Source organism: Triturus cristatus, chromosome 6 (assembly GCF_964204655.1).
Source record: "Triturus cristatus chromosome 6, aTriCri1.1, whole genome shotgun sequence".
Taxonomy (NCBI): Eukaryota; Metazoa; Chordata; class Amphibia; order Caudata; family Salamandridae; genus Triturus; species Triturus cristatus.
The window spans coordinates 1,758,676,828-1,758,703,158 of NC_140589.1; the positions used below are offsets into that span (position 1 = coordinate 1,758,676,828).

Sequence of the window (26,331 nt, forward strand, 5' to 3'; positions counted from 1 at the left end):
GGCAGTTTAACTACTTGCTACTTGTCACTTTATATTTCCTCTTTTCTTCCTCATACTTCACATACAGAGGGAGCTGGAACTGTAAGTACCATGTGTCGCAAACGCTCAAATAACTGTGGTGGTTTCCCTCCTGCTCAATTGGTCAGGGTTTCCTGTGTTTTTCGGTATCGTCCCATGGAATAGTGCTCTACTGCTTGGAATCCTTGCTTCCGCCCCTAGGATCCTGTTCCGTCTTTTAGAAATCTACTCATGCTGGATCCGGTACTCGTCTGCTCTGGTCCAGGTTTTGTGAGAGTTAGGTTCCTGGCCCTGGAGGATGGGTCCACAAGGCCCACTAGGCTCGAGGAGGGGGGCCACGCAGCCCTCCTCCCATTTATTTTTAGTAATGGCCCTGGGAGATGGGATCCCCAGGGTCTAAAAAGGCTCTGGCAGGGGGCCACATTGCCCCCCTCCACTTTAATTAAAGTAAACGGCCCTGGGGAGTGGGGTCCCCAGGGACTAACAAGGCTCAGGGAGGAAGATGGGATCCCCATGGCCTGATAAGGCTTGGGGAGAGGGGTCATGCAGCCCTCCACCCTGCTCATAGGGCCAATTACAGTTCGGGGAGGGAGGCCAGGTGGCCCCCCTCCACTTTCATAAAAAAAAGGCCCTTGAGGATGGAGTTCCCACATCCTAATAAGGCTTGGAAATGGGAGCCAGGTGGCCCTACTACCCTTTAAAAAAAAAAAGGTCCTGGGCGATGTGGTCATCAGAGCCTATTAAGGGCCAAAGAGGTGGGCCACTTGGCAACCCTCATGTTTAAAAAACATAAGTCCCTGTGGTCCCCAGGGTCTAATGAGCTTAATTAGTCTTAGAGAGGGGGGCAACATGGCCCCCTCCCCTTTAAAAAGCATAAGGTTCTGTGGCTGACCCACAACGTGCACAACCGAAGGCCGTGCGTAGCAGGGGATTGGTTTTACATATGGTAATTAAATATCACTTTACGTTAAAAAAATTGAAACTTACTAAAAAAACAAAGATTTGTTATAGTTATAATTATAGTTTGGTGTGATGAAAAGATTTGTTTTTGTTTTTTTTAAAACTAGAATGTCACTGAAAAAAACAAAGTTTAAAGTAATGTTATAGTATGGTGAATTTGAGATGTCTTCAGTGATATCATAAATGATGTAATAGAAAATGTCATGAGTGATGTAATATATGAGATCGTAGGCAGTGCAACATGGCGGGGGCACAAGTTATGGTTAGCTCTGCTAACTATAACTGGGGATTTCCTGCGTTGACTGCATCTAAGCGTTAAGAAAAAAGAAATAGTACCTGAATCGCACGAGCTTGAATGGCCATCGAAGGGACACCAATTTAACATATTTAATCTGTACGTGGACCACGCACCATCAAAAGATAAGCCATTGACGAATGGCAAGCGCTCCCAATTAGACAGCAGAAAGGAAGAGTGACAATGCTGCAAACGAAAGGTGAGTCCATAACAGAACACAAGAGTCTCACAAGTGAGAGCGCATGCGCTACCTCATGGTCACACAGGCATGACCTAAAAAAGGCACAAAGCGGCCCCCATTGCCTTGATGTCCCCATCAATTTATTTCATCAAGGAGTTTTTTGTTTTTTTTAAAGGCTTTGCACTGTTTAGGAAGCTGTCTTAACAGTTGCAATTATTGATTTTTTTAAAACAGATATAATAACGAATCTAATTGAAAATCCAAAAAAGCATATTCACTGAACTACGAATCTTCAGATTTTTCTACTGGATTTAGATTTGAGAATGTTTTTTTTAACAAATCAATGCCTTTAGGTAACACATTTTTCAAGAAGTGGTTATTTTTGTCACTTCTTTGTTTCCTTTGATATGTAAAATCACTAAGACAACTATTCACTTAAGGGCATATCAGCAACAGACGGCGATAAATATCGCAAAGCGCGCTTAGCGCTTTTATATTTATCGCTGCCTATCGCTGTAATTTATCGCCCGGATAACGCGTTATCAACGTGTTACTCCAGGGCGATAAATTTTACATCAAAAGTGGCGTTATGCGGGAATATCGCTGTTAAACCAGCGATATTCCCACAGCGATAGAAGAAACCTTGATGATAAGGAGATGTGGATTCAGCCACTGAATCCACCTCCCATGCCATAGATAGGGCAGTCATGAAAATTAGCAGACGTAAAATACCGGCGATAACAGTGGTTAACGCTGTATTTTACATCGCTATGGGTGTCCTGGGCCGTATTGTAAATACGGAGTAGGGCAGTTAGAGATCATTTTCCCTTAGTTTTTGCAGGGAACGCCTACTTTGCATCTCATTAGAGATGCAAAGCAAGGCGTGAACTAAACAGGAGCTGATTCAAGGAAACACGCGATAGCGTATCCTTGTAAATAATGCGATATAATTATCGCGGCTTTTCGCCCAAAAATAGACGCTAAAGCGGCGATAATTATGTCGCCAGCCCTTGTTAATATGCCCCTTCTTCCTTTGCTCTCCTTCCCCTGCTATCACTCAGGTTATTTATCCCTGCTTGGTTCTGTCTCTTTGTGTCTCTCTTTATTTCCCCCCTCGTCTCCCCGCCCTTTCTCGTACCACCTTTATGTATTTGCCTTCTATTTGTCTTCTCTTTTAACGCCTCTCCCCTCCCCTTCTATCCTACCTGTCTAATCTCTCATCCTCTGCATTGCACTTTCCTTTCTCGAAGACAGATCCCTTAATCAGTCATGGCTGTTCTGGCAACTTTGAAAATTCAGGGCTGAAAGTGTCCTTTCCATTAGACGGCAAACGCAACCGCTGCAGTAATTACATTTTCAGGAGGTGACCTGTGCAAGAGTCTGTCCTGTAATTGTTTCACACAGAGATGCTGGCGCAGAGATTATTTCGCGCCACATCACTAAAACATCAAAGTAACTTCTCTTTTTTCGGACATTTCACGAAAATATATTCTTCTTTCGGTTGTTGGTTAAAATAATTGGGAACGAAACAATGGTCATGCGTGATGTGTTTCTTATTGAAATATGACTGCTGGGATGAAATCCTGAGCTGCTGGGGCTGCTGCGTGGCCCCCAACGCTGCAAGATTACTAGCAGCCCCACCTTCACCCAACAGTACAAGAAGCAGCAGATCAAACGCATGGGAGAGGAAGTGGAGGTTTTTAAAGAGTCATTCACAGCAGGGGATATTCAGACCTGGCAGCCTGAAAATATACCTTGCCCTGTGAGAAGGGGGGTGACTTGGAGGGGGCAGGGCTGTATGAGGAGAGCTACATCAGAGGCCCTTTCCCCGGCGTCATCGATCTTCTTTGTCCCTCAAAAAATTAAAAAACAAAGTGTGCCGAGTCTGGGAGTCTGTTTTCACACCCCTTATGGATAATGGCTGAAAAGAGCCTGCAAAGAGGAGCTGAAAATACTCTCTTTGCAGTGGTTTCCAGCTTGTTTTGCCTGCTCATCACCGGGTGACGGTGTTAAGGGAGAAGAAATCGTGTGACACACGGTGGCACCGTGTGAGTTGGCAGGCCTCTGTTATGTTCTGGGCCCTAGGCCCACATGCTGTCAGAAGGACGACACTGACACCGCAATGTGGTAATAGAAACTAGCCCAGAGCACGTGCACTCGGGCTCTTTTATTTGCGGGGGCACCTGACTGGTGACGCCCGTGTTGCATGGGTGAAGGGGTGTATGTGTGGGCCAGCCCTCGGGGGAGTGGCTGGCAGAAACACTAGACTGTGTCCAGCAGGACACAACATTCCTCCCAAATGTTAGTAAAACGAAAAACAACAAACAAGAGTCCAACCCATGGGAAGGAATGGGAGAACAACTGAAAAAACTGAAGTCTCACAGTTCAGAGATGTAGCTCGCCAGACAGCGGTGGACAGGTGCAGCTGGGAGCACCCGGACATCTTGGCCCATGTCCATACTTTAACCAGGCGTAACTGGACACAAACACGGTGCTGATGAAGTCCAGACCTTTCAGCTTGGCGCCAGCTGAGTGATAGTCTACCTGTGTGATGTTCGTCGGTCCAGCGTACTCTTGCTGTGAGGCAATTAGTGTCTTATTGTTCAAAATAGATGCATCAGGAGCATAGGTGGAGTCCATTGTGAAACACCGGATGATTATGTCGCTTGATCCTTTGACGACAGTCTTGGCATTCTGTGAGCTTTTGAATTCTCGGTTGTGTGGCCTGGTTGCTTCCTGGAATCCATTGGTGGGGCAAAGTAAAAGTCCATCTGTGGAAATTTAGCTTGCAAACTGAACATTATCTGCGCCATCTTGCCTCTCCCCAGCGCCACGCACAGCGAATGCACGGCCGCCATTTTAGGCACCCCACTCTCCCCCCGCTCATTCTCGATCACCAGCGCTTCCCCCTGGCGCTGCGAACATCCCCCCGCGCGCCGGCCACCCCCGCTCTCTCATACACGGGCCATAAACCCTCTCCTTCAGCGCGACCCTGCTACGGAACCACATCCGACCGACATCCCATACATGGTCATGCCGCACCTTTGATAACCCCCTTCCTCTGCGCCCCATTGTCCGAACTGGTCCCAGGCCATCACCTAGCCCTGCGGATGCAGTTTATTGCCCCTACTGTAAGGGAAACACCCCACATCAAAGGGATTACAGTGGATCAAAGCCCCTACCCCCTGAGACCCGGCCGGCCGCACACACCCCCGGGAATTGGCGGAATTCCCTGCTGCGCGATAGCCATCTCCCACTGCGGGTAGGGTGGGAACCTCTACTGTAACTATGTGTGGGATCGGATCTGAGCCGGGGCTTCAGGGGATGTTCTTTCATGCATCAAGAGAATCTCAAGAATGTACTATGTGTAATAAAGCAATAAACCGGTGTATAAGAGACCAGGTCTCAGAGATGCGGGTAGAGCACCTCGTGACGATACCTTGCTGTCTGATCTGATGTGTTCTGCTCCGACGGAATAAAACTTTGTTTCCTGCCTTCCAGTCTCCGGCGCCTGCCTCTTTCATTGGTAAATTAACGAGTGGTATGAGAGGCGATTACCGCCGGGCAATACTTGAAAGGTTATCGACTGAAACTGCCGCTACCATTTAACAATTGGCGTCCCAAACGTGGGGCCCATCAGCGACACGTGGATCCAGTGGGAGAGGTCCTGACGACAGAGTGAACGACTGCAACGATCGGGAGAGCTCCTGCCCAATAGACCCTCGTCTGGCAGCCGATCATCCGAACTTCACTGGTTCCGAGCAGACCTCTCTCGAGCGATCTACGGTCCTGACTGGGAACCATCAGGAGTGCCGCGGCAATAACGGAGAGTAGAGGACGATCGGGCGCTGGAGGCGGAAGACGAGAAACTGTCCACGCGGTCCGGGTAAGGTCGTGATACACGACAAATTGCGAAATAATTGATTGATTGTCCGAAACTTTTTGAATACTAGTATTGCTCATTGATTGTGCTCATTGATTGTTCTCTTTGAGATATTCGCTGTCTACAAACGGGGAGGAGTAGAAATACTCTCTCTCTCTCCCTTTGCAGATAGTGAAGGGTAGGTAACGCAGACTTTTGTCCCCGTTGAAACCCTTCGTGCCTATCTTTATCTCCCCACTGATTGATTGTCCGAACATTGATTGTTTTGAAGAATAGTGCTCTTTGAGATATTCTCTGTTTGCAAATAACGTAGAATAGAAATATTCTGTCTAGTCTTTGCAAATAGTGAAGGGTAGGTAATGCTGACTTTTGTCCCCGTTGAAACCCGTCATGCCTATCTTTATCTCCCATTGATTGATTGATTGATTGATTGATTGTCCGAACACTAGTTGTTCGATATTGGTTCTTTGGAGGTATTCTCTGCTTACAAATAACGAAGAATAGAGATATTCTGTCTAGTCTTTGCAAGCAGTGAAAAGATAGGTAGTGCTGACTTTTGTCCCCGTTGAAACCCGTCATGCCTATCTTCTCCCCACTGATTGGTAGTTGGTTCTGCCCGGACTGCTTATTAGAGGTGAACCATCCGGCTCCACTGGAGGGCACCCCTAATAAGGACATGTTCACTAAATATGGACTAGTCGCCGTAGCTTATACCAAGCTATGGCATAAATATACAAAGAAGGATCCCGAGAGTCAGTGGCCACTGATGGGATCCTTCGACGACCATAAGATAGAAGTGCTAGAAATAGCCCTGCGTAGCAATAAGACCACGCCTACTATGCTTGACAGTATTGGCATGTGGCGCAAAGAAGCAACGCAACGGAAAAAGAGGGAAGAAGTAAAAGCAGAAAAGGAATTACGAAAGGCAGCTCACCTTGCCGCTAGAAAGTTAGAAGAAGAAATAAAGGAGAGAAGGGAAACTAAACTAAGACAGGAGCCCGAAACATCAGGACAGTACGCTGTTAGGACCCCTTCTTTGCTCTACCCTGAGTTGTCCTCCAAGCAGCGAACGAATGACGAATTACTGTTAGGTCCCCCGATCATTTACATGCCCCCTCCATATGCACCCTCCCAGTCAGTAGTGCAACACCCACAACCCCCGAACACGAGCGAAAGCAGTACAGGGGCCTCGGTCCTCACGGCCTCCGCGCCGGCCGAGCCTCCTGCGCTGAACACAACGTCGGCTATAACGTTAGACGACCCAGAGATGAGAAAGAAAGAGTCCACCAGAATGAATCGATTAATGAAGGATGAACGAGCAGGAATTGATAAGATAGTAGGGACACTGGTGGAGCGAAAGGAAAGTGAGGAGTATATAACAGACGTGTACAACTCGTATGCCGACAGCCGCAGACGACACTTTGTCGTACGGCTCTGTTATCACGCCCTGAATGCATATGAGGATAGATACCACGATAAAGGTCCCGAAGGCTTAGCGGCCCTATATAGGAAGGTAGACATCGGAGAAGAAAGAGAGGGCGACGTGACGAACCTCTTTACTCGTATACTCAAGGTCTACCGACACCTTAGAGAACATAGGCAGACCACCAAAGCAGAAACCCCCATAGCGACTAAGCCCCAGGAAGGAAGGGCTGAGGCCATGATGCCCATCAAAGAAGCTGCCCCCTACTGGGTCCCCCCACGAGGTCAGGGAACGCATGACGACATCAACCACCAAGATGCGAAGGGGAGGGTTGTATATAACTGGGTCTACCAGCCGTGGGACCGGCAAGATATTTTGACCTTTAGAAAAACTCTACCCGACTTGAGAAAGAACCCAACTGCCTTCTACACTGAACTGGGTACAGCCTTAGGTTCTACGATTATGACTTTAGCAGATATAGACTTGTTCTTTGGGCTATGTCTGCCGGCTGATGTGTGGAAACAAATCCGGAAAGTTGACCACGCTGAGCCGTTCGGATATACCTGGGTACAACTCGATACCATAGATAAGCAGCGAGAACCAGGACAGAAACCCCCAAAAGCCATATTAGAGCTCCCAGACAAGATTGTACTAAAACTGAAGACTCTAATCCCAGAAAGAAAGGTAGACTGGTCGATAGTAACGGCTTGCCGCCAGAAACCCCAGGAGGATGTGTCTGAATACTTCTCCCGATTCGAGACTGTGTTTTCCGATTACAGTGGCCAAGACATGACCACCGCAACCGGACATCACCTCTTTGTCCAGAATTATGTGAAGGGTCTGTCACAAGAAATTTCCCAGAAACTACAGACCAGCGAGAGTAGTTGGGCAGCCTCCAAACCCGCAGCAATTCTCCAGATGGCCCAATACTACGAAAATCAGAAAAACGAGAACGATAGGGCATCAGAGAAGAAGAAAAAGGAACTGAAGGAGAGGGTAATGATAGCACAGTTGCAAGGGGTGACCATAGGAAGGGAACCCCCGAAAGAGAATTACCACCCAACCGCCCCTAGAAAGCTACCCCCTAGAGACCATACACCTGCACCCTACAACGGACGGAGAGACTTAGATGGGAACCAATGTGCGTTCTGTAGAGGGTTCGGACACTGGAAATCCCAGTGCCCGGTCCTTCTGGAACTAAACAAAAATAGGGATCCCAGAGACACAGCATATGACCCCAGAAACAGAGGACAGGGACGAGGGCACACGAACGACGCAACCAACGTCAGGCCAGGCAAACCAAACACCTTTGACCGCCCCCGACAAAACCAGTGTCAGCAGTCCGACTATGAAAGCACCCATGACTTCGCATAGGACCGCCAGGGGCAAGGGAGGGATCCAGTCGAACTCCGTGTTGACCAGCAAGGCCCTTACGTCACTGCTAAGGTCTTGGGCACAAAATCTCCATTCCTGGTAGACACTGGGGCGACACGTAGTGCGTTATCCAAACGACTGATCCCTAGGGCACCCTTGTCTGGCTCACATGTAACCTCAATAGGCTTCGATGGAACGCCCTCCACTAACCCCTTATCAGCACCAATCTCCTTTGACTTAGAAGATAACACCACTGACACGACCTTTGTGCTCTCCTCCAACACCCCCGATGCTATTATGGGACTTGATTTGCTAAAACATTTTCGAGCTACCATCAGATGCTCCCCAGACGGAGTTCGAGTCATCCTACACGATAACCCAGATCTGTCCAGACCCTGTCACACACGGCGTATGCTCTCTATAACCGATGCTGACATGTCCCTACTCGACACATTACCTTCACATCTATGGGCTAAAACCGACTCAGATGTAGGGCGCATGGTGATTGACCCAGTACATATAACCGTCCGACCAGACGCAGTACTCCCAAAGCTTCCACAGTATCGGATATCACCCGAAGGCGAGAAGGCATTGGTGGAAATCATCGAGTCCCTAGTCGAGGCAGGAGTGGTAGAAGAAGTAGTCAGTAATGTTTGCAACAGCCCTATCCTACCCATTGTAAAGAAGCAAGGCGAGGGAGATGAGAAAGCCTACCGTTTCATTGTTGATTTACGAGAGGTTAACAAAGTAGTCGTACCCCAGTACCCCGTGGTCTCAGACATCACCACCATCCTCACCCTGATTCCATCCACTGCCACCACCTTTACTGTTATTGATCTCAAAAACGCCTTCTTCTCCATCCCCATCCACCCAGACAGCCGTTACCTCTTCGGCTTCACCCTAAAAACTCGTTCATACAGATTCTGTAGGGCACCCCAAGGCTACACTGAGAGTCCCAGCATTTATAGCCAAGCCCTCAAGAGACAGCTAGATGCAGTCCAACTACCCGATGGAGTGGTGTTGATACAGTACGTCGATGACATTCTTTTGGCGGCCGACACCACTCCACTTGCCACCACAGCCACCATTCACCTCCTCCGCTTCCTTGCGGAGAACGGTCACAAGGTCTCCAGAAAGAAATTGTAATTCTGCCAGCCCCAAGTAACGTATCTAGGCCACCTACTATCCAGGGACGGGAGGAAACTTACCCCTGACCGAATTCAGACCATCCTAGAAACCCCTGTTCCCAAAACTCAGAAGCAAGTGCGGTCCCTAGTAGGCCTCACCTCCTTTTGTCGACAGTGGTTGCCAAACTTCAGTCTCATCGTAAAACCTCTGCTTTCCCTGCTGGCTAAAGATGTCCCCTTCCCCCTCCCCTGGACACCCGAATGTCAATCCTCCTTCAAAGAATTACGAGACGCCCTCTGTTCGGCCCCAGTCCTAGGAACCCCAGACTACACTAAACCTTTCTCCCTCTACACCCACGAAAGGGAGGGATGTGCGTTGTCTGTCCTAACCCAGTCCATAGGCCCTAAACAACGCCCTTGTGCCTACTTCTCTGCCACTCTTGACCCTGTAGCCAGAGCTTTGCCCACATGCCTTCGAGCAGTAGCCGCCGCGGCTATCTCTATCCGGCAAAGCGAGGGGATCGTACTCTCAAACCCCCTCACGGTACTGGTACCCCATGCGGTTGACACCCTCCTGAACCAGACCAAGACTCAACACCTGACTAGCACACGACTAACCGGTTACGAACTGGCTCTGCTTGCCCCCCACATCACATTGAAACGATGCACCACTCTGAATCCAGCTACCCTACTACCTCTCCCTGACACTGATCCCAATGCGTCCCCTATACACGACTGTGTGACCCTCACCGACGAACAGACCAAGAGTAGGGTCGACCTCCGAGATACTGCCTTCCCGGACCCTGACGGAGAACTGTGGGTGGATGGCTCATGCATCAAGCTCCCCGATGGCACCACCTCAGCTGCCTATGCAGTCACTACAGCCCGAACAGTTGTTGAGACAGCCCGCATCACACAGCGATCCGCACAGGCGGCGGAACTAATCGCTCTCACACGAGCCTGCATCCTGGCAGCAGGGACAACCGCAAACATCTACACAGACAGTCAGTACGCCTTCGGGGTAGTTCACCACTTTGGGCTCTTATGGAAAGAGAGGGGATTCTTGACTTCTCATGGCACACCCATCCTGCATGGAGATCTAGTCTCTGCCCTAACCGAAGCGGTCCTCCTCCCCACACGGCTGGCTGTGATCAAATGCCAAGCACACAAGAAAGTGACAGACATTATAGGACAGGGAAATGCACTAGCTGACATTACTGCCCGAACCACAGCCGAGAATAGGTCCACGACCCGTATGTACGTGACCAGGTCACAAGCTGAGAAGTGGAAGGATGCTGGGGAAACGATTAGGGACATCCAATTAGCCAGTACACCACACGAGTTAGCTGAATGGGCACGGGTGGGATTGAAGGACGATGATGGTTGCTGGCGGACTAAGGACTCGAACAAATGGTTGCTACCAGACTCATACTTGATCCCCATGCTGACCATGGCACACTCCCCCGCACATATAGGGTCTGCCCCCATGATCGAACTCGTCTCCAAAGTCTGGCACAACGACAAGATCCCAGACTCGGCCAAACGTCTGGTCCAACAATGCCTAGTATGACTCCAACACAACCCTGGGAAAGGAACTGCTGTACCCCGGGGAGGGTTCGGGGTCCCCAATCACCCTTTTGAAGTCCTACAAATGGACTATGTCCAGTTAGAAAGGTGCCAAGGTTTGAAGTACGTACTTGTCGTTGTGTGTGCCTTCAGCAAGTGGGTGGAAGCCTACCCAACCCACGACAACACCGCTATGACTACTGCAAAAGTACTACTGAAGGAATTCTTCCCCCGATACGGCCTTTGTCGAATTTTGTGGAGCGACAACGGCCCCCACTTCGTAGCCGAAGTTATCCAACTCATCTTAAAGGGGTTGGGTGTAAAACAGAAATTCCATTCGGTCTTCCATCCCCAATCTGCAGGCCTGGTTGAGCGACACAATGCCACATTGAAGCTTAAGATAGCAAAAATAGTCGCCACCACAGGACTAAGATGGCCAGACGCTCTCCCACTAGCATTGCTATCAATGCTTTCCACCCCCACCAAACACCACTTAACCCCCTACGAGGTCGTCTTTGGGCGGCCCATGAACCTTTGGACTGCACCAAAACCAACATCCATCCACGACGTCCCGGACGTCCTCATGTCTGACTATTTGTATAACCTAACTAAGACGTTGTCTATTATCCATCAGCAGGTGCTGCACGCCATTCCCGATGTTTCCAGGGGCCCGGGACACGACATCCAACCCGGTGACTTCGTCTTAGTGCGTAACTTCCAGCGCACCAAGAGTCTGGAGCCCCGGTGGACGGGCCCCCTGCAAGTCCTGATCACCACCCGAACAGCTCTTCGAGTGGAGGGGAAACGCAATTGGCTGCATGCACACCACTGCAAGAAGGTATCACCGACCCTGACAACCACGGACAACATCACCGCCCAAGAAGAACTTCGGGACAAAGACCGACCATCCCTGAGCCGCTGCCCAGATACAGAGACACTCGAGTTAGTAAGATATCCTGATCCCACCGTGCCATCCAAGGAAGGGTATAACTTGCGACGAAAGGAGAGAACTCCGGCTAAGCAGACCACAGGCTAAGTGGAAATCTCAGAGCGGTAGCCTAGTCACCTCAAAGGCCACCGGGAGAGAAACTAAGCGAAGTCTGTGGTTCTGCCCGCTACCGAGTCTCTTGAAGGTGATGGAAGCGCCCGGCATGAAGATGATGGAAGCAACCGGACGTCCGAAGATCCACTACAAAAACCCAAAGACTGACCGAATGCACAACTTCAAGACTATCGCACTTTTCATTACCCTTCTCTTTTGCCTTCTCCTCGTGGTCACCTTCTGGATCATGGAGAAGGGCACACCCGCTCATAAGATATTGCTGACCACCGTTCAACCTACCACCACGAAAGAACACCATCTGATCTCGCTTTCACCCCAGCTCCGAGAAAGGCGTAAGGAGTTCTGGAATAACTCTTTTGTGCAGTTGCTCCACCAACACAATCTTGCTGCCAACGCCACCAATTGCTGGATCTGTGGATTGCTGCCACATGCCACTGGACACTTTATCCCTTTCATCCCTTCACCTTTTTCTGTCCATGGTTCCTGCCTCGCCTGGCTAATCCTCCTGCAAGAAAGCTACAAGGACAATGCCACTTCCGGCAGAACCATGTCACACTTCTACCATGGGTTCTGGCTGAACAAAACTGGAAAAACTTCTGCCCTCTTCTGCCCTCTGAGATCGAACACTTCCTTTCACATGGACATCCCTGCCAAAGAACGAGTTGAAATGCAGGTGTTCAACAACCCAGCCAGACCCACCTTCTCTTACCTCCGGAAACGGACGGCCGCCACCCTAACAGTGGCCCTGTCCGTCATCAACATCACTGGATTTGTGTGCATCGAAGGCCTGGGGACGCAGCTGGTGGGCCACAGCTCCTGCCTCATCACCCAAACATTGGACTCAGTTGACCCACCCTCCTTTGTTGCCTCCCCGAATATGTACTTCGTCTGTGGTACTAAGGCCTACACCTGGCTTCCGAAAGGTTGGGGAGGCACCTGCTACATCGCCTTTGTCCTTCCTCCGACATATGTGGCTCCAGCAAACCACCACCGACAGAAGCGGGCCAAAGACATTGTGCAAGCCGACTCCGCCGGGGCACAGTTCATGGACGCAGTGAAAGGCCTTGTTCCACTCTGGGGTCCAATGGCAAACAGCCGTGCCATCCGCCACTTAACCCAGGCAGTCGAGACGGCGATGAACATTACAGCTGGCGCCCTCGCCAACAACACCGCTGAGCTTCAGGCCGTCCACCTGGTGGCTCTTCAGAACCGCCTCGTTCTAGATGTGGTTCTGGCTGATCGTGGAGGAGCATGCCGCATCATTGGGTCCAGCTGTTGTACCTACGTACCGGATAACTCACCCTCAGTCTACAAAGCAATTGAACACCTCCACAGACTGTCCACAGAGGTCCATCAAGAGCAAGAAGAATGGTCACTGGGGAGTTGGTTTTGGGACACTATTAAAGGTTGGGGATGGAGGCTGTTTTCATTTATCCTCATACCAATCGTGATACTATGTGGATGTTGCTTGGGGATTCAGTGTCTGCCACCTTTGTGTTCGCTTTTTATGAACTGCATCTGCCCTAAGACTTTGGACTTTGAAACAGAGCGAATGAAAGCTCTGAATGAGGTGGAGGTACGGGGTATTATGGGGATGGATCCAAACTAGGCAAGCTGGCGAGATATGTTAAAAGGGAGGACTGTGGAAATTTAGCTTGCAAACTGAACATTATCTGCGCCATCTTGCCTCTCCCCAGCGCCACGCACAGCGAATGCACGGCTGCCATTTTAGGCACCCCACTCTCCCCCCGCTCATTCTCGATCACCAGCGCTTCCCCCTGGCGCTGCGAACATCCCCCCGCGCGCCGGCCACCCCCGCTCTCTCATACACGGGCCATAAACCCTCTCCTTCAGCGCGACCCTGCTACGGAACCACATCCGACCGACATCCCATACATGGTCATGCCGCACCTTTGATAACCCCCTTCCTCTGCGCCCCATTGTCCGAACTGGTCCCAGGCCATCACCTAGCCCTGCGGATGCAGTTTATTGCCCCTACTGTAAGGGAAACACCCCACATCAAAGGGATTACAGTGGATCAAAGCCCCTACCCCCTGAGACCCGGCCGGCCGCACACACCCCCGGGAATTGGCGGAATTCCCTGCTGCGCGATAGCCATCTCCCACTGCGGGTAGGGTGGGAACCTCTACTGTAACTATGTGTGGGATCGGATCTGAGCCGGGGCTTCAGGGGATGTTCTTTCATGCATCAAGAGAATCTCAAGAATGTACTATGTGTAATAAAGCAATAAACCGGTGTATAAGAGACCAGGTCTCAGAGATGCGGGTAGAGCACCTCGTGACGATACCTTGCTGTCTGATCTGATGTGTTCTGCTCCGACGGAATAAAACTTTGTTTCCTGCCTTCCAGTCTCCGGCGCCTGCCTCTTTCATTGGTAAATTATCGAGTGGTATGAGAGGCGATTACCGCCGGGCAATACTTGAAAGGTTATCGACTGAAACTGCCGCTACCATTTAACACATCTCTCATGCTCTCGGAGGCCCCTTGGATGAGTTGCCCTGGGACTGCATATGGGCTCTGACTCTGGAGCCACCGCCTCGTCACTCGTGCACACTTCAGGGGTGGATGTGTCTTGGACAGAACCTGCTCTCTCTACCAGGATGAGGACAGGCACCAGTTAAACAGATGGTCACTGTATCTTCAGGTCGTCGCTCGGTATGACAATGGTGCAGGACTCGTCGTGATTCTTGATGCTCCAGGGATGGTAGTGATGCACATGATAAATGATGGAGTGGCTGTCATGAGACGACCTTACAACAGGTGGTGATGACTGGAAGTGATTTGGGGTGACTGGCTAACCTTTGCCGTCATGATACTCGTTGTACGCTTGGTGCAGCTCTTCTTGTTTGGCATGTGTGTGTGAAAACAGGGATGCCCTTTCATTTAAGCAGCGAGCGACAGGTGTCTGGACGGTCACTGTAAAGAATGACATCACCGCACCCCAGTGGCTGTTGTATCTTAGAAGGTGCACTCAGGTGACGGTGTGAGTACTCGTTCTGGTCCGCTTTTGTTGATTTCTACTGCGCACCTCTTGTCATCTGTTTTCCTGGAATAGGAATGTCACCGTCCTATATCTCTCCACTCCTTATCTTCTCTGAAAATGTGGCGACAGGCCACGTAAGAGAAGTGGAAACAACCAACTAGTGGTTGACGCTGCGCACTGTGCTAAAGGTAACTAAGTTACAAGCAGTTAGTCTTATTGACAAAACATCAAGGAATACAAAAAAATGATGTTCACATAAACATATATTTTCAACATATATGTAAGGACAACTTCATATTACATCTTCATATGAAAATCAACATGTATACATTATAGTGGTCATCTACCACAAACAATTCAAAAATATAATGTACAACTTAATGCTTCAAGATGATCACAAGATGGTGTGTTGGTGAGCCCAATGCATTTCGGGACGTAACTGTCCCTTCATCAGGGGCAATCTGTGAAGAAAGTACATATATATCATAATCAATGACAAACATTGGGTATATACAAGAAGAGTCCATGGTGGGGAAGTATGTGTTTGATGTGTTAGGTAACACATCCCAATAGCCCAGATTTCTGATAGATAAACCTTACTTTTGCTGCTAAAAATAAAAGAAAAAGAAACATAGACACCCGATACCAAAGAGTGAAAGTGACTCAAAAGCAAGCAGTAGGGATAGGATTCAGTGTAAGAAATGAAAGGAGTGATCCAGAATAAGTGTATAGTATGATGTAATGTAATACAAAGATGGCTGAATGAAGCCTCACCTCGAAAATTATGTTTTGCAGAGCAAAAAGGAAGATAGGAATGGATATATGGAACAAACTGCAACAAGATGAACTGAAATGTAAAAGAGGGAGGGATTAATGTAAGGATACGAGTAAAAAAGAGTGCTGAAAGGAGAAAAGAACGTTGCCCTACTTACCGACTGTGTGGTATTAAACCAATGTTAAAGAAAAAAAGCTGGAAAAGATGCAAGAAAACAACGTGTTGGAAAAAATATGAAATACATTGTTACGCTAGTGGAACTAAACTCGAGAACAATAGCTATACTCACTTAAAAATAGAAGGAGGAAGTTTGCGTGCCTGAGACTTGATAAGGAAATGCGTGTCACACAAAGAAAACACGATGGTCAATGGCGAATCCCAAACTTCAATCAAATGCGTGAAGACAATTATGCTCGATCTGGCACTGAGGCAAGCGCTATGAAAAATAACGGAGATAACGGATGTCAACTAAACCTGACTTCCTATCGTTACGGGTGTTAAACGAATTACTAATGAACTAGTACGCGGATGCAGAATACTTACACAAGAGTGCCGATGGCGATACGCGGAGCGGTAAACACACTGGCGTCCTGTTGAAACAACGGGATGATCAGGTGTGAATCGCGCGCCAATAAATATGGTTTGAATGACGAGAAGGGTGCGGAACTAATAGACAGAGAAAGGGGACTGGCAGGTAACGCCATGTTTAAGAAGGTATAATACAAAAACGGCTAAATTAAGAATAAGGGATGTGAAATATCTAAAATAAAACTATAAAGAGGTGTGTAAGAAAAGAAAAAATGTTTAAAGGAATAAAATATAAACTAATGGAGAGAACCAAGAAGAGAACCTGAACCACATGCAAACCATGAGACAGGTGAAAAATCAAATACTTGCCTGATCTGAGAAAGTGCATGAAGCGATATTAGAAAGTCAACAACAATGCAGAGACGCCATTGCTAAAAACTATTTATGGACTACGACAATGGTGAAAATGAATTGGAATGTATACAAGTGAGAAATAGACCGGTAAAACGTTTAATAAGATGGGTCAAATGAGTGTGTGCTAGGAAATGGACCCGCGCACGGGAACATTAAAGATATGCAATGTATAACATGAAAAAAAGGAGAGTTATAATGTATAGACGATGTGAAATGGATTTAATTCTAGAGTGGGTGTAAAAACAATAACGAGTCACTAAGTACAAGAGGTGAAATATAAATGTTTATATTTCACCTCTTGTACTTAGTGACTCGTTATTGTTTTTTGTAACATTCTTACTATATGGTTATGCACTCTCTCTCCTGTTGTCATTCAGCACACTTTTCCTGTCTATTTCTTTCTCTCATTAGCAAGTACGTGTACATCCACACTTCAAACACTCATTTATATTTTCACAACTCATCGTGGTTACACCCACTCTAGAATTAAATCCATTTCACATCGTCTATACATTATAACGCTCCTTTTTTTCATGTTATACATTGCATATCTTTAATGTTCCCGTGCGCGGGTCCATTTCCTAGCACACACTCATTTGACCCATCTTATTAAACGTTTTACCGGTCTATTTCTCACTTGTATACATTCCAATTCATTTTCACCATTGTCGTAGTCCATAAATAGTTTTTAGCAATGGCGTCTCTGCATTGTTGTTGACTTTCTAATATCGCTTCATGCACTTTCTCAGATCAGGCAAGTATTTGATTTTTCACCTGTCTCATGGTTTGCATGTGGTTCAGGTTCTCTTCTTGGTTCTCTCCATTAGTTTATATTTTATTCCTTTAAACATTTTTTCTTTTCTTACACACCTCTTTATAGTTTTATTTTAGATATTTCACATCCCTTATTCTTAATTTAGCCGTTTTTGTATTATACCTTCTTAAACATGGCGTTACCTGCCAGTCCCCTTTCTCTGTCTATTAGTTCCGCACCCTTCCCGTCATTCAAACCATATTTATTGGCGCGCGATTCACACCTGATCATCCCGTTGTTTCAACAGGACGCCAGTGTGTTTACCGCTCCGCGTATCGCCATCGGCACTCTTGTGTAAGTATTCTGCATCCGCGTACTAGTTCATTAGTAATTCGTTTAACACCCGTAACGATAGGAAGTCAGGTTTAGTTGACATCCGTTATCTCCGTTATTTTTCATAGCGCTTGCCTCAGTGCCAGATCGAGCATAATTGTCTTCACGCATTTGATTGAAGTTTGGGATTCGCCATTGACCATCGTGTTTTCTTTGTGTGACACGCATTTCCTTATCAAGTCTCAGGCACGCAAACTTCCTCCTTCTATTTTTAAGTGAGTATAGCTATTGTTCTCGAGTTTAGTTCCACTAGCGTAACAATGTATTTCATATTTTTTCCAACACGTTGTTTTCTTGCATCTTTTCCAGCTTTTTTTCTTTAACATTGGTTTAACACCACACAGTCGGTAAGTAGGGCAACGTTCTTTTCTCCTTTCAGCACTCTTTTTTACTCGTATCCTTGCATTAATCCCTCCCTCTTTTACATTTCAGTTCATCTTGTTGCAGTTTGTTCCATATATCCATTCCTATCTTCCTTTTTGCTCTGCAAAACATAATTTTCGAGGTGAGGCTTCATTCAGCCATCTTTGTATTACATTACATCATACTATACACTTATTCTGGATCACTCCTTTCATTTCTTACACTGAATCCTATCCCTACTGCTTGCTTTTGAGTCACTTTCACTCTTTGGTATCGGGTGTCTATGTTTCTTTTTCTTTTATCTTTAGCAGCAAAAGTAAGGTTTATCTATCAGAAATCTGGGCTATTGGGATGTGTTACCTAACACATCAAACACATACTTCCCCACCATGGACTCTTCTTGTATATACCCAATGTTTGTCATTGATTATGATATATATGTACTTTCTTCACAGATTTCCCCTGATGAAGGGACAGTTAAGTCCCGAAATGCATTGGGCTCACCAACACACCATCTTGTGATCATCTTGAAGCATTAAGTTGTACATTATATTTTTGAATTGTTTGTGGTAGATGACCACTATAATGTATACATGTTGATTTTCATATAAAGATGTAATATGAAGTTGTCCTTACATATATGTTGAAAATATATGTTTATGTGAACGTCATTTTTTTGTATTCCTTGATGTTTTGTCAATAAGACTAACTGCTTGTAACTTAGTTACCTTTAGCACAGTGCGCAGCGTCAACCACTAGTTGGTTGTTTCCACTTCTCTAGATTTTTTACATGCTCGATCGACAGCGAGCATCACGCTGCAGCACCTATATCATTCAGTATAAACTTTTTTGGATTAGCTAGCCAATAGGAGTGCGCTGCCCACCCCCTTTCTTGGACAGGCCACGTAAGGCAGGTCGCTTCTTGCTGCAGTGGCATCTTGCTGCAGTAGCGTCTTGCTGCAGTGGCATCGTGCTGCAATGGCATTGTGTTGCAGCGGCATCATGCTGCCGTGGCGTCTGGCTGTGCTGCAATGCCATTGTGTTGCAGTAACCACGCAATGCAAGTCGCTTCAATACCTGCTCTGAAAAGTGGCGAAAGGCCACGTAACGCATGTTCCGTCAGTACATGCTCTGAAAATGTGGCGGAAAGGACATGCAATCACACAGGGACCTCCTGCTCACTCCGTATTGTTCTCTGGGCTGCGGATTTTCACCCATCACGGACCACTCACCGGTCTGGTCCTGTCAAATTGGACTGGGCGTCTTCTCGGGTGCGTCAGCCGTTTCTGGGATGGCAGTGGAGGTAGATGTATTTTGCTGGATCCGTTCTGTAATGCCTTCCATACCCTTCTTCTCCTTGACAGAGTATTCCGGCTGTAATTTAGGATCGCTGTGGGAGGTATCTCCCTTCTCTTGCGTCAGTTGTGGGGGCACGCCACTCAGAGTGCAGGACTCTCCTCATGCCTGTAGAGGACCGCTGCACACCACACTCTTAAGGCAGTATTGGAGGCACTCTCTGAATAATTTCTGGCCCACTGCTGGGTGATGTTGGTGCAGGTGGGGTGATCACGAGCTCTCTCCTTCCTGCGTCCGGGCCACACTGGCCCCTCTCTCCTCAGGGGATCTTCTTGGTGCTTTGCAGATGGCGGGTAATCTCCCTTTCGCCTACTCTTTGCTCGAGGGCATTGCTCTTGCACCTGAGGCTGTGCCATCATAGCGTTGGATCCTGCTGTGTTCTTCAGATGCTTGACAGGGTTGGTAATTCCTTGTGAAGTTCTCATTGATGGCCCCACAGTGGCCTTTCAGTGCTGGAACTGCTGGCTGGCTGGCACAGACTCCTTCATGCAGCCATTCACTGTCAATGGGCTCCAGTGAGTATTCGCTCACTCTTTCACATATGTTGCACATGGTTGCCACTTCTCTCTTGTGCTTTTTGCCACTGATTATAGAGAGGTGCTCCTCCGCCTCTGTGGAGCAGTAGCTTCCCCGCTTATCTTTGGGGAGCACTAGCGGTGCAAGTGCATAGTCTTTCTTCTGGCACTTGGCGTGCCCGTTATGTAGCTTGCGGTGGCGTCCGGTCACCACTAGGCGCGCATGCTGCGCACCTTATCCGGTCCCTTCGGATACTTGCTGCTTGGGGTATAAGTCTATCTCACCCTGGTTCACTTGCTTATGGGTACTTGCTTACTGCCTTCTTGCATTAGCACGACAAAGTCTTGGGGTTGTCGGTCACAGCACAGAAATCATTTGTGCTCTCCTCCCATCACTAGTTGGGATGCAGCAGCCGTCCTGGTGCTGCATTACTATCGCCCTGGCACACAATGGCCTTCCAGCCTCATTGCTCGTGGGATTTTGATGTAGTCTCTGCCGTTTGCCTTTTCTGTTCTACTGTCTTTTCTTTAGGGCGGTAACTGCTAATTGGCCACTAGATGGCACTGCTCCGTTTTCAGTGCTGCTTTTTTTTCCTTTATCTTTTAGGTTTTGCCGGTGCCAGGATTTTCTCGAAACCTTGGCTACTCCAAGCGGCTACCCCGCGTCACCTTCCTCCTTCAGCAAAGACACACGACCGAGGTAGGTGCTTTTCTTCATTATCTTCTTTTTTTTTCTTCTTCTGTGCACACGAGACCTGGGCACTTCTCGGCTGCAGACATTACATGCCCTGCCGCATATGTGGGCTTTGGCTCTTAACATGTTGAACTCCGCCTGGGCTGAGATTTTCCCTTCAGTGTTCAGACGAACCTCAGCAGCTCTACACACACTGCAGGCCTCTCCTTGGTGCTACTTTACTTTAGCGGCCGTTCCTGCTGCTCCCCTGCAGTCTCGTTGCTCCGGCCGCGTTGGGACCACACAGCAGGTGGGCGTGCCCTACTCTTTTGTGCCTGCCGGCCACGCGCTCACTCTTTCCGCAGGCGGTGCACTGACTCCTCCGGCTGCTCTCTTGCACGCATGCTGCCGAATGCTCTCTCATCGGCCAGGCATAGCCACATACACGACAGCTTCCCAGGACTCACACAGGCGGCCGGACCTCACCGGAGAACTCCGTCTTCACCACGGTAAGTGTCCTGTTTTCCAGTGTGTTTCAATTGTGAGCCGGGCCCTCGTTGCCACACGTTTCTCAGCAGCCCTCCCGCTCACCTCAATTTGACGGCCGCACACGATGCATTAGCTGCAGCCTTTTCAGTTCTCTCGCTGCGCCGGGGTTGAGCGCACGCCGCAGACGGCTGGCCCTATTGCAGGCACAATGTCTTTTCCACATAGGGGCGGGGATTGGGCAGCTACTCCACTCTCCCTCCTTTCGCAGGAGGCTCACCTTGCGTCTGCCGGGTAATTGCGTGCAGCTCACATGCGGGGTTGGCTCCCGCCGCTTGACCAAGCTCCTGTACCACGCAATTCATACGGCCTGCAAGTGCTGCCATGCACATACCGGCACATCAGATGCGGGGTGGGCTCCCGCTTATCTTCTTCACCCCGGGGCTCCTCACATGCCCCATGGTGTAGAAAGTGAGCAGTCTAGTAGTTGGGTAAGCGGAGCTACGGGGCCAAAGGGAAGAGGAGGAGACACAGCAGGAAGGGGGCAGTTAGAGTAGGGACGGGGACCGAGCAAGAAGCACTGAATAAAGCTCGTGATCAAAGTATATAGTGTCTGTCATTATTGGTCAAGACACTACAACTGGCGACGAGGATGGGATGGTGTAGCCCACCACCCACCGAACCTCAGGAAGAAGCGTCCTGTCCCCTGTAGCGTGAAGGAAGAAAACGCTGTAGAGACACACGTGTCTGAAGTAAGCCCACCGCCCAGATCAAGAGGCCAGTGGTGATTGCACCTGCTCCGCGAGTTGCTAGTCGCATAGAGCCCCGAGGAGAAGTGTCAGCGAACGCTGAGGGCGTTTGAAGCAGAACGCCGGTTCGCGCCAAACTGCGACTCACCCCTGATGCATGCAAGTCGGCACGCGAGTGACGAGGAGAAATCGGGAGCCCACCCCGATCCTGCCTGCTGCTCCGGTGATCGGGAGGTGTCCGAGGCACTGCTGAAGCCTCGTGAAAGTGCCCGGAAGAAAGAGCGCCGTCGAGCGCCAAGAGCGGAAAAGCTCACCCCCGATGCGTGAGGAACCACGAAGGAAGAAGTCGGGAGCACTGCTGAAGCCCTGGTGCCTGTGGAGGTGGCTGCCGGTGAGTGCCGAATGAAGCTCGGTGAGCCTGAAGAATGAATGCAGCCAAATCTCATGGGGATGAGAGTTTCTGTTTGGCGGCCATCTTAGAGTCAGGCATCCCTGAAGGACACCCCTATGAAGTTCGTGAGCGGCCATTTTTAAGTCAGGCAATGCCAAGCAAACAAGCATTGATCGAGAAAAAGGCCTGAAAAGTAAACAAGCACAAGCCAAAGCAAGTGTGAATTAACAAACAAGCACAAGTTAATGCAAACAAGAAACAACAAACAAGCACGTGCATAGACAAGAAAGAAACAAAAGCGTACTGCCAAGATGTCGAACCACAACTCTCCACAAAGAAATGAAGTCAAACCACTCCTGACGGGGGTGTCACATCTGCGCCCCCCAGAACCTTTAACGCTGACGACTGGAGGGAGCATGGGCCCCAGATGGCAGGAATGGCTCGAGGACTTTGAAGATTATATCAAGGGATCAAAAGTGACAGAGGATGAAGACAAAGTGATTGCACTGCGCAATCTCGTGGGTAGAGAAATCAGCAAGTTAATCAAAGAACTGCCGACGGCAGACACAGGAACCTATGATAAGGTGCGAGACGCTCTGAGCAAGAAGTTCCTACATAAGAGAAACGTGGATTACGAGAGACATACCTTTCACCAAGCCCGTCAAGGGAAGGAGGAAGTGATGAGCACATTCATAACAAGACTACGTCGACTGTCCAGGTATTGCGAATTTGGCGCGTTTTCAACGGATGATGCAATCAGATCGCAAATAATCGATGGTTGTCAATCCGAGACGCTTAGGAGGTGATTATTAAGAAAGAGTCACAATCTGGATGAGATTGAGGAAATGACCCGGGTTTACGATCAAGCGGAGGAACACGCCAAGAGCATGGAGACTGGGCGCACTGAAAGGAGAGAGCAGGCATGCCGAGTGCAGGCCAGCAGTAGTCGCAGACGCTCGAGAGAGCGACAGCACAGATCCCGACCGTCCTCTCGCCATCAATACACAGAGCGTAGGCGTCACGAGTCAGGCCAGAGAGACAAGAAACAAGATCGCTCAAGAAAATGTTATCGGTGCGGGTATGACTTTCCGCACATAGATGCCTGTCCGGCCATGGGTCAGAAATGTCGGAAATATGGACGGACGAATCATTTTGAAGCGATGTGTGGAGACTATCGCAGGGAAATAAGGAATGAAAGGACAAGGCCATCTCGCCCTGACACCAGACGGCACCATGTGAAAGCCGTACAAGTACGACGGAAGTCGTCCTCTGGCTCTTCACACTCCAGCAGAGAATCAAGGAGGTCCCAATGGTCGAGAAGGTCGCCGTCCAGGGATTCCCGATCAGGGTCGCGTGAATCAGAATACACTATTGAATACCCTAGTATGGTAGCAGATCCTGACCAACTCAAGAAATACCCGAGGCTAAATATAAGCGTGGGGAATCACGCAACTGAATTTGTTCTGGACAGTGGAGCATCACTAAATTAGATCCCTGTGACGGAATACAAGAAAATGAAGCCACAGCCGCCTTTGAGTCCAGCGTATGTCAGGGTATTTACCTGGATGTCAAAGAAGCCCCTTCCCTGTCTAGGATAATTCCCAATGACACTCAGGCACCAGACCACGTCTGTGCCGGCATTCATACACGTAATTGAGGGTCCGGAGGCTGATTGTCTTCTCAGCTTACCCACTGCGGAGCGCCTTCGTCTAGTTGAGATTCTATACAGGGTTAGTGATGACCCGGACATTATACACAAATTCCCCAAGCTATTCACCGGGCTGGGAAAGATGAACAGATGCCAAATTCGACTTCACATTAATGAACAGGTAAGGCCTGTAGCACAACATCCCAGGCGAGTGCCTTTCCACCTTCAGCAAGCAGTGGAGGATGAACTTCAAGAACTATTAGCAACCGACATCATTGAACGGACCGACGGTCCCACACCATGGGTGTCGCCTGTAGTTATCGTGCCGAAGAAAGGCATCCCCGGAAAGGTGCGTCTATGTGTTGACATGCGGCTCCCTAACACTGCCATTGAAAGGGAACGTCACCCCGGGCCCCATCTGAGTGACATGATCTCTGCATTAAATGGTGCCAGGGTATTTTCGAAACTTGACTTGAACAAGGGATACCACCAGCTGGAGTTGCATGAAAAATCGAGATACATAACAACATTCGCAACTCACTTGGGGCTGTTTCGGTACAAACGGTTAAGTTTTGGTATTTCCTCGGCTGCGGAGATCTTTCAAGAGGCCATCCGCCAGACTATACACCATATACCCAACACGTTGAACTACAGTGATGATATTCTCGTGTATGGGTCAAACGTTCAGGAACATGATAAGGCTCTGGATCGGGTATGTCATGCCCCCTTGGAAGCCAATCTGACTCTAAACAAACACAAGTGTGAATTCCATCAATCCACTCTCCAATTTTTTGGACATGTGTTCTCTGGAGCCGGGATGAAGCCTGACCCTGAAAAAGTGATGGCGCTCAATGACACTAAGAGTCCCCAAGATGTCAGTGACATTCGGTCGTTTCTGGGCATGGCCAGCTTTTGCGCCAGATACATAAAGGACTATGCCACGATTAGTCACCCTCTCAGAACACTCACGAAGCAGGGACAGCCTTTTGTCTGGACCCCTCAGTGCGAGCGGGCGTTCCAAGACATCAAACTTGCGGTTGAGTCTGCCGACAACCTAGCTTATTTCAGCCCCAAGAGGAAGACGGAGATAACTGTAGATGCTAGCCCAGTGGGCCTGGGTGCAATTTTGGCTCAGTATGACAATGACATTGATCAGCGGCACATTGTGGCTTACGCCAGTCACAGTTTGTCGGACACGGAGAAGGCGTATTCTCAACCAGAAAAAGAAAGTCTGGCAGTTGTATGGGCCTGCGAACATTTCCATGTCTTTATCTATGGCAAACATTTTACCATGGTGACCGATCATCAGGCGCTTGTCACCATCTTTGGAAACCCCAGGTCAAAGATGCCACCTCGGATTGAGCGGTGGGGTTTGCGTCTACAGGAATATACATACACGATACTGCACAAGCCGGGAAAATCAGCAAATCCGGCTGACTACATGTCCCGACACCCTCAATCATCACCGGCATCACGATCATCGATGGCCGAGGAATACATCCACTTCGTGGTGGACCAAGCTCAACCACCAGCAGTTCCCCTGGAAGCCATTCAAGAGGCCACTGCGCAAGACGCCATCCTACAGAAATTATTACGCCGATTGCAGACTAATCGGTGGAGACATGACAGTGAAGAGGAAGGGAGTGATCCCACAATCCGACAAGAAATGCAAGCATTCCGACATGTGAGTGATGAACTCTCTGCTACCTCGGAAGGTCTCTTGCTGAGGGACCAACGGATTGTCATTCCGACGCAATTACGTGAGGGCATCATCAACCTCGCCCATGAAGGCCACCGGGGAGTGGTTGCGACAAAAAGAGCCCTCAGGGAGCGGGTGTGGTTTCCGCTCTTAGATCAAATGGTGGAACTCACCCTCAAAGACTGCCCCCAATGTCAACTAGTCAGTCAAGGAGATCCTCCAGCTCCTCTACAAATGACAAAACTGCCCAGTGGAGTGTGGCAAAAACTTGCCATGGACTTTTATGGACCTCTTCAATCGGGAAAATATGTCCTGGCAATAATGGATGAATATTCAAGATTTCCACTAGCCCAATTCGTATCATCCACAGTGCATCAAGCACCATTGCGGTGTTAGACGAAGTGTTTGCGGCATGGGGTGTTCCCAAGGAACTCAAGACAGATAATGGCCCTCCTTTTAATGGACACGAATTTGGTGAATTCGCAAAGCATTTGAATTACAAGCACCGCAAAGTCACGCCTTTGTGGCCGCAGGCCAACGGGACTATTGAAAGGTTAATGGCCACTTTAAAGAAGACTTTTCAACAGGCTACAGTCGAGAAAAGGGATCTTCAAGTGGCTCTCAATGAAGTCCTAAGGGCATATAGAACAACACCGCATGCCAACACAGGAAAGTGCCCTGCCACCCTAAAGC

At 48.8% G+C, this 26,331-nt stretch overlaps 1 long non-coding RNA gene across 3 annotated transcripts in view; it reads left to right on the forward strand.

The window, feature by feature from the left end:
* Window positions 1-17,605: 17,605 nt before the first annotated feature.
* Window positions 17,606-26,331, forward strand: part of LOC146821936 (uncharacterized) — a 131,526-nt gene continuing 122,800 nt past the window's right edge. For 2 of the 3 annotated variants that reach the window (XR_014963207.1, XR_014963206.1), the window contains exons 1-5: window positions 17,606-17,719; window positions 17,827-17,973; window positions 18,068-18,105; window positions 18,191-18,263; window positions 20,600-20,692. This is a non-coding gene — a long non-coding RNA (uncharacterized LOC146821936). Of the gene's footprint in view, window positions 17,720-17,826; window positions 17,974-18,067; window positions 18,106-18,190; window positions 18,264-18,576; window positions 18,695-20,599; window positions 20,693-26,331 lie in introns of those variants that run through there. The other variant, XR_014963205.1, reaches the window with a different exon arrangement.